The sequence below is a fragment of the Sorghum bicolor genome, unplaced genomic scaffold, assembly GCF_000003195.3.
Source record: "Sorghum bicolor cultivar BTx623 unplaced genomic scaffold, Sorghum_bicolor_NCBIv3 super_38, whole genome shotgun sequence".
Lineage (NCBI taxonomy): Eukaryota > Viridiplantae > Streptophyta > Magnoliopsida > Poales > Poaceae > Sorghum > Sorghum bicolor.
The window spans coordinates 292,152-299,014 of NW_018396413.1; positions in this window are offsets into that span (position 1 = coordinate 292,152).

Sequence of the window (6,863 nt, forward strand, 5' to 3'; positions counted from 1 at the left end):
TGGTGAAGAGGCTCAAGGGAAGCTCGGTTTGATCTGTTTTGGAGATAGTGCTAATCTTGATGCAAGATAGGTGCATGATTTGCAAGGAACATACCATATGCTTAGAAATCAATTTGGACGCACCCAATGGAACTCCTAGATGACGTGTGTCATATGGAATCTTGCTTCGGTCCGTTTATAGACATTGTAAGTTTTAGTGCAAGATAGGTTCACAGTTTGCACCTTATGCACCATAGTCTAAGAAACCATTTTGGACGCACTATGTCGAGGATATCAGTAAGGGGTACCCTAACTGACGTGCTTATCGAGAACATCCGTACGCAAGTCGAGGCCTCCAACTCGACGCCCTTCCCAATCATACGCACGGTCCTCGACGACCGTAACCTCGAACACGGAAATAGCGTCCTGCGAATCGACCAAGGCTCGAGCGCCGGCTACCGTCGAATACGGAAGTGGGGTCGTACAAACCGGAAGGCCTCGAGCGCAAGGACGCCGCCCGCCGCCTAACACGGGCACGGGGACCAGGGCATTAAATACGCCTGCCGTGTTCTCACCTAACCCGACAGTCAGGGAAGAGTGATAGGAGACCAGCGCCCGTCCTGTCGTTCTTTTTGCAGCTTTTCCCACCAAATCAGCAAGGGCGCGGCAGAGTGCAGGGAGCAGGTCGATACGTCTAATCAAGACCCCCCTCTAGACGCCCACAGTCAGCGCTCTGGCCCGTGAGGCGTTACACGGCACCTGACCCTCGAATAGACTTGTTCCCTTCCCTGGTAAGGATCGGGCGATGACTGACGGCATCCCAACCGCTCCGACGCAGCTGCTGCCACAACGTACAAGCGTGCAACGTATAAACCAGTCCGGGACGGTGCACGGGAGCAGGATTCAAGGGATGCGTAATCATCATCAAAGTACCAAGACAAGACGGCTCGAGGCCACGCCGGTACGGAGGCCTCGAGTAGGTCAGCGCGCCATACCTCTATCGACCCCTACTCTATCACCTATGTATGTACCCTGGGCCTCTCCTTGGAACTATAAAAGGGGAGGTCTGGGAGCGGAGACAGGGGGATGACACAAGCCATACGTAGCAGAGCAACCTCACTCCACCACAGTTCATACCACTCTTGTATTTCACCCCTGTACAAGCACTTAGGTGCAGAATAATACAAACACTCCCCCCTGCTGGAGGTAGGGCCTTCTCTTACCCGAACCAGGATAAATCTTTGTGTCTTTCTGCATCACCATCTGGAAAAGGGAGCACGCATACAAGTTTTACTCGTTGGTGTGACCCCCCGGGGGGAAAACACCGACAGTTGGCACGCCAGGTAGGGGTCCTGCGTGTTTTTCAATGATTTCCCATTCCTTTCCAGATGGCCACTCTCGTTTCGCCGATTCCACGCTCCACGGTGATTTGGTTCGGGAGCCTCGAGTTCATGTCTACCGGTTTTGGCTATGACATGATCCTGCTCTCGGTCAAAGGACCGGGAGGAGCTCGCATTGCGCCGGCACGATTGAGGGCTGCGAGACGTCCTCACCACCACGCCTCCCCGCCCAAGAAGAGGCGTGGACAGCACTAGCATCACCCCTCTGCCTCATCACAATCGACAGTTCGCGCCAGGCGGCAGGTGATCCAGGAGCCGACAGCCTCGCGCGCCGAAACCGCGGGCGCGACGGCCCGACGCCACGAGGATCGCACAACCATGACGGGAGACAGCGCGCCTTGCGCACTCTCGCCTGCCACGACGCTGCTTCCACACGGGCTGTTCACCCCGAGAAGAGCGCTGCCGTTCGGTCTGGACAACGCCGCAGCGTCACTCGCCAGGACGATATGTCCAAACGCCCAAACGTACGTGGAAAGACCAATGGTCCTCCCTCGCGACGATGGAGCACGGCAACAGACGTCCGGGCTTCTAGATTTCTCTCAGGTACGAGGCCTTCACCGCTTATGACCTGGGTGATACACGATCACCTCCCTCAAGCAACGACTGCTGGAGGAGGGACGTGGATGCTTCTACGCTACCGAGCCGGACTCCGACTCTGAGTCCGACAGCTACGACCCTACCAGGGAATGCTTCAACATCGACGGGGCGGTGGAAACCATCGATGAGACACAGGACGCCGTTGCGGGCGGCCGAGTCCCTGCAGCAAAGGAGGACCCTAGGATGCCTAGGAATGACGGTCAGGTCGACCCCCCTCCACAAGAAGATAGAGCCGCGCAACTTGCGCAGCTACGAGAGCTCAAAGCAAAGCTTGACGAAGATCGCGAGCGCCTTGTGCTGCTTGAACAGATCCTAGAGCAGGACCAACCATGCCCGCATGGCAGAAGTATCCACAGACGGGCTCAGGAGGTGCACAGACAGATCGTCGGAGACAGGGAACCTGAGCAGCCCGTCAGTCGTTTCCCTCGAGCGGGCCAGAACGTCGTGGCGGCGACGATGCTGCTACGCAATATGCCCGAACTATCGAACTCTCAAGCACGACGCATTCGAGACGAGGTGCAGACCCTGCTCCAAGTGGCGGCGGCTCAGCAGGCCGAGAGCTCAGCCTCTCCACGCCGAGGAGCAGCCACAGAAAAGCGTGATGAGCCAGCCCAGAACGAAAAGGAGGTGTCGGTGCATCAGCAGCCGCCCCCTCAAGGGAAAAAGACAGCGCTCGTCCTCCACCATCCCATCGACAACCAACGACGACACGACACACGACGCGACATCGACGAGAACCACCGTCGTCGTTATGGGGACGCAGAAGAGCGCGGTTACAGCGCCCACCGCGGCGGGAGATACGACAGCGACGAGGATCGGATGGCCCCAGAACCACCGGGCCCTCGGGTGTTTAGCAGAGCAATCCACAGCACGCCGCTGCACAGCCCGTTTCGACCCTCGACTAGCATCGCTAAATACAACGGCGAGACCAAGCCAGAGCTATGGCTGGCAGACTTCAGGCTAGTCTGTCAGCTGGGAGGCGCTTGAGGAGACGATCGAGCCATCATCCGACAGCTACTACTTTTCCTCTCCGACACCGCCCGCAGGTGGCTCGAAGAGCTCCTGGCCAACCAGATCCACGATTGGGTCGATTTGGTCAGGGTGTTCGAGGGTAACTTCAAAGGAACCTACATACGGCCCGGCAACTCATGGGACCTCAGCAAATGCAAGCAGAAGTCAAGAGAAACTCTCTGAGAGTATGCTCGACGCTTCTCGAAGCAGCGCACCGAGCTACCCCACATCCCCGACCACGACGTCATCTTGGCCTTTGTCTCTAGCACCACCAGTCGAGACTTGGTGCGGGAATTAGGCCGGAATCGCCCTCAGACCGTCGACGAGCTGATGGACGTAGTGGCAAACTACACTGCGGGGGAAGAAGCGGTCGGCGCCTTCTTCAGCTGCGAAGGAAGGAAAGGCAAGCCGTCTGCCGATGATGATGAGGGCCCCAGTCGAGGACCCAAGAAGAACAAAAAGAAGAACAAAACACGGCCGTTCCAGTGAGAGGACCTCGACGACAATCTCGTCGCCGCCATGGAGCGCAAAAGGCCTCGAGGACCCCCAGAGGGGGCTATCTTCGACAAGATGCTAAAGGAGCCATGCCCTTACCATAAGGGAGGGGCAAACCACAAGCTCGAGGACTGCTGTATGTTGAAGAAGCACTTCGACGGCCTGGGGTTCAAGAAGGACGCCCGTGACGACCAGAAGAAAAGAAAAGAACGGCGACAAGGGGAACGACAAAGACGACGAAGGTTTCCCAGCCGTCCACGACTGCTACATGATCTACGGTGGACCCTCGACGCAGCTAACCGCAAGGCAGTGCATGAGGGAGCGCCGCGAGGTCTTTGCGTCAAGGATGGCAGTGCCCCAATACCTCAGCTGGTCAGGCACCCCCATCACCTTCGATCGAGACGACCACCCCGATAAGGTAGTCGCCCCTGGCGTCTACCCGCTCGTCGTTGACCCCATCATCGTCAACACCAGGCTCTCGAAGGTGTTGATGGACGGCGGCAGCAGCATAAACATCATCTACCTCGAGACCCTAGACCTTCTCGGCATCAACAGGGCGCAGCTCCAACCAAGCGCCGGTGGCTTCCACGGTGTCGTACCTGGAAAGAAGGCATTATCGGTAGGTCGAATCGACCTACCGGTCTGCTTTGGCACGGCGGCCAACTTCAGAAAAGAGACCCTCACCTTTGAGGTGGTGGGATTCCGGGGGATGTACCACGCCATCGTCGGGCGCCCAGGCTATGCCAAGTTCATGGCTATCCCCAACTACACCTACTTGAAGCTGAAGATGCCAGGACCCAAGGGAGTCATCACCATCAGCTCCTCCTACGAGCACGCATATGAATGCGATGTCGAGTGTGTCGAGTATGGGGAGGCTATGGAGAACTCCACCGAGCTCGCCTCGAAGCTTGAGGCCCTGGCCGCGGAAGCTCCAGAGCCCAAACGTCACGCAGGCAGCTTCGAGCCAGCGGAAGGAACGAAGAAGATCCCGCTCGACCCCGACAACTCCGATGGCAAGGCGCTGACGATCAGCGCCGACCTCGGCCCCAAATAGGATGCCGTGCTCGTCGACTTTCTCCGTGCAAACGCCGACATGTTTGCATGGAGTCCTTCAGACATGCCAGGCATACCGAGGGAAGTCGCCGAGCACTCCTTGGAAATTCGAGCCGGTTCCAAGCCAGTGAAGCAGCGGCTGCGTCGCTTCGACGAGGAAAAGTGCAAGATCATTGGCGAGGAGATTCACAAGCTTTTGATGGCTAGATTCATCAAGGAGGTTCACCATCCCGACTGGTTAGCAAATCCTGTACTAGTTAAGAAAAAGAATGGGAAAATGAGGATGTGTGTCGATTATACGAGTTTAAATAAAGCATGTCCGAAAGTTCCTTTTCCATTACCACGTATCGATCAGATTGTTGATTCTACTGTGGGATGTGAAACCCTTTCTTTCCTTGATGCATATTCCGGTTACCATCAAATAAAAATGAAGGAGTCCGACCAGCTCGCGACGTCTTTCATCACGCCTTTTGGGATGTATTGTTATGTAACCATGTCGTTCGGGCTTCGAAACGCGGGAGCAACATACCAGCGATGTATGCTCCACATATTTGGCAAACATATAGGGTCGACGGTCGAGGCATACGTCGACGACATCGTCGTCAAGTCAAAGCAACGAGGGGACCTGATTGAGGACCTCGAGATCGCTTTCAGCTGCTTACGCGCCAACAAGATCAAGCTCAACTTCGAGAAGTGCGTCTTTGGTGTCCCCCGAGGCATGCTCCTGGGATACATAGTCTCCCAACACGGCATCGAGGCCAATCCCGAGAAAGTCTCAGCCATCACGAGAATGGGGCCGATCCGAGACGTCAAGGGAGTGCAAAAGGTCACGGGATGTTTGGCGGCGCTAAGTCGTTTTATCTCGAGGTTGGGAGAAAAGGCATTGCCACTGTATCGGCTCTTGAAAAAAGCCGAGCGTTTCTCTTGGACCCCCGAGGCCGAGGAAGCCCTCGACAACTTGAAGAAAACACTGACCTCCGCGCCAGTCCTGGTCCCGCCTCGACTCGCAGAACCTCTGCTTCTGTACGTTGCCTCGACAACCCAGGTCGTCAGTGCGGCTGTCGTAGTCGAGAGGCAGGAGGAGGGGCATGCGCTGCCTGTCTAGAGGCCGGTCTATTTCGTCAGCGAGGTACTCTCGGAGACCAAGACGCGGTACCCGCAAATCCAGAAGCTAATCTACGCCGTGATCCTCGCCCAACGCAAGCTACAACATTACTTCCTCGGCCACCCTATCACGGTGGTCTCATCCTTCCCTTTGGGTGAGATCATCCAAAGTCGGGAGGCCATGGGAAGAATCGCCAAGTGGTCGATCGAGCTCATGAGTGAGACCCTCACTTATGCGCCTCGTAAAGCCATCAAGTCTCACGCTCTGGTGGATTTCGTCGCGGAATGGATGGACTCCCAGCTCCCCCGGCTCAAGTTCAGGCAGAACTGTGGACGATGTATTTCGACGGGTCTCTCATGAAGACGGGAGCTGGGGCGGCCTGCTATTCATCTCGCCCCTTGGCGTCCATATGAGGTACGTCATCAGGATACACTTTGCCGCATCCAACAACGTCGCAGAGTACGAAGCCCTTGTCAACGGTCTGAAGATCGCCATCGAGCTAGGAGTTCGTCGACTCGACGTTTGAGGCGACTCCCAGCTCGTCATCGACCAAGTGATGAAGGCCTCAAACTACCACGACCCGAAAATGGAGGCGTACTGCAAGGAGGTCCGTCGACTCGAGGATAAGTTCCACGGCCTCGAGCTCGTCCACATCGCCCGACGCTACAACGAGGCAGCCGACGAACTTGCTAAGATCGCGTCAACTCGAGGCATGGTCCCGCCCGATGCATTCTTAAGAGATCTCCACGAGCCATCCGTCGACTTGGGCTCGGGGGCTGACGTCGAAACCACCGCCCCCCGACAAACCGACACCATCGAGGCACTACTAGCAGCGGCGGAGGTAATGGAGGCAGAGTAGCGACCTGATCGACCATTCGACTGGCGCACGCCTTTCCTCAACTGCCTGATTCGTTGCGAGCTACCAGAAGATCGATCCGAGGCCCGCCGTATCACTCGACGGGCCAAGTCATACGTAATCTACGGCGAAGGTAATGAGCTATACCGACGAAGCCCGACAGGAATCTTCCAGCGCTGCATCACCATAGAGGAAGGCCGAAAGCTCCTCGAGGACTTACACTTGGGGGCTTGTGGCCACCACGCTGCCCCACGGACCCTCGTAGGGAACGCTTTCCGACAAGGCTTCTACTAGCCAACGGCTGTTGCTGACGCCATCGAGCTCGTACGCTCGTGCCATGGGTGTCAATTCTACACCAAGCAGACGC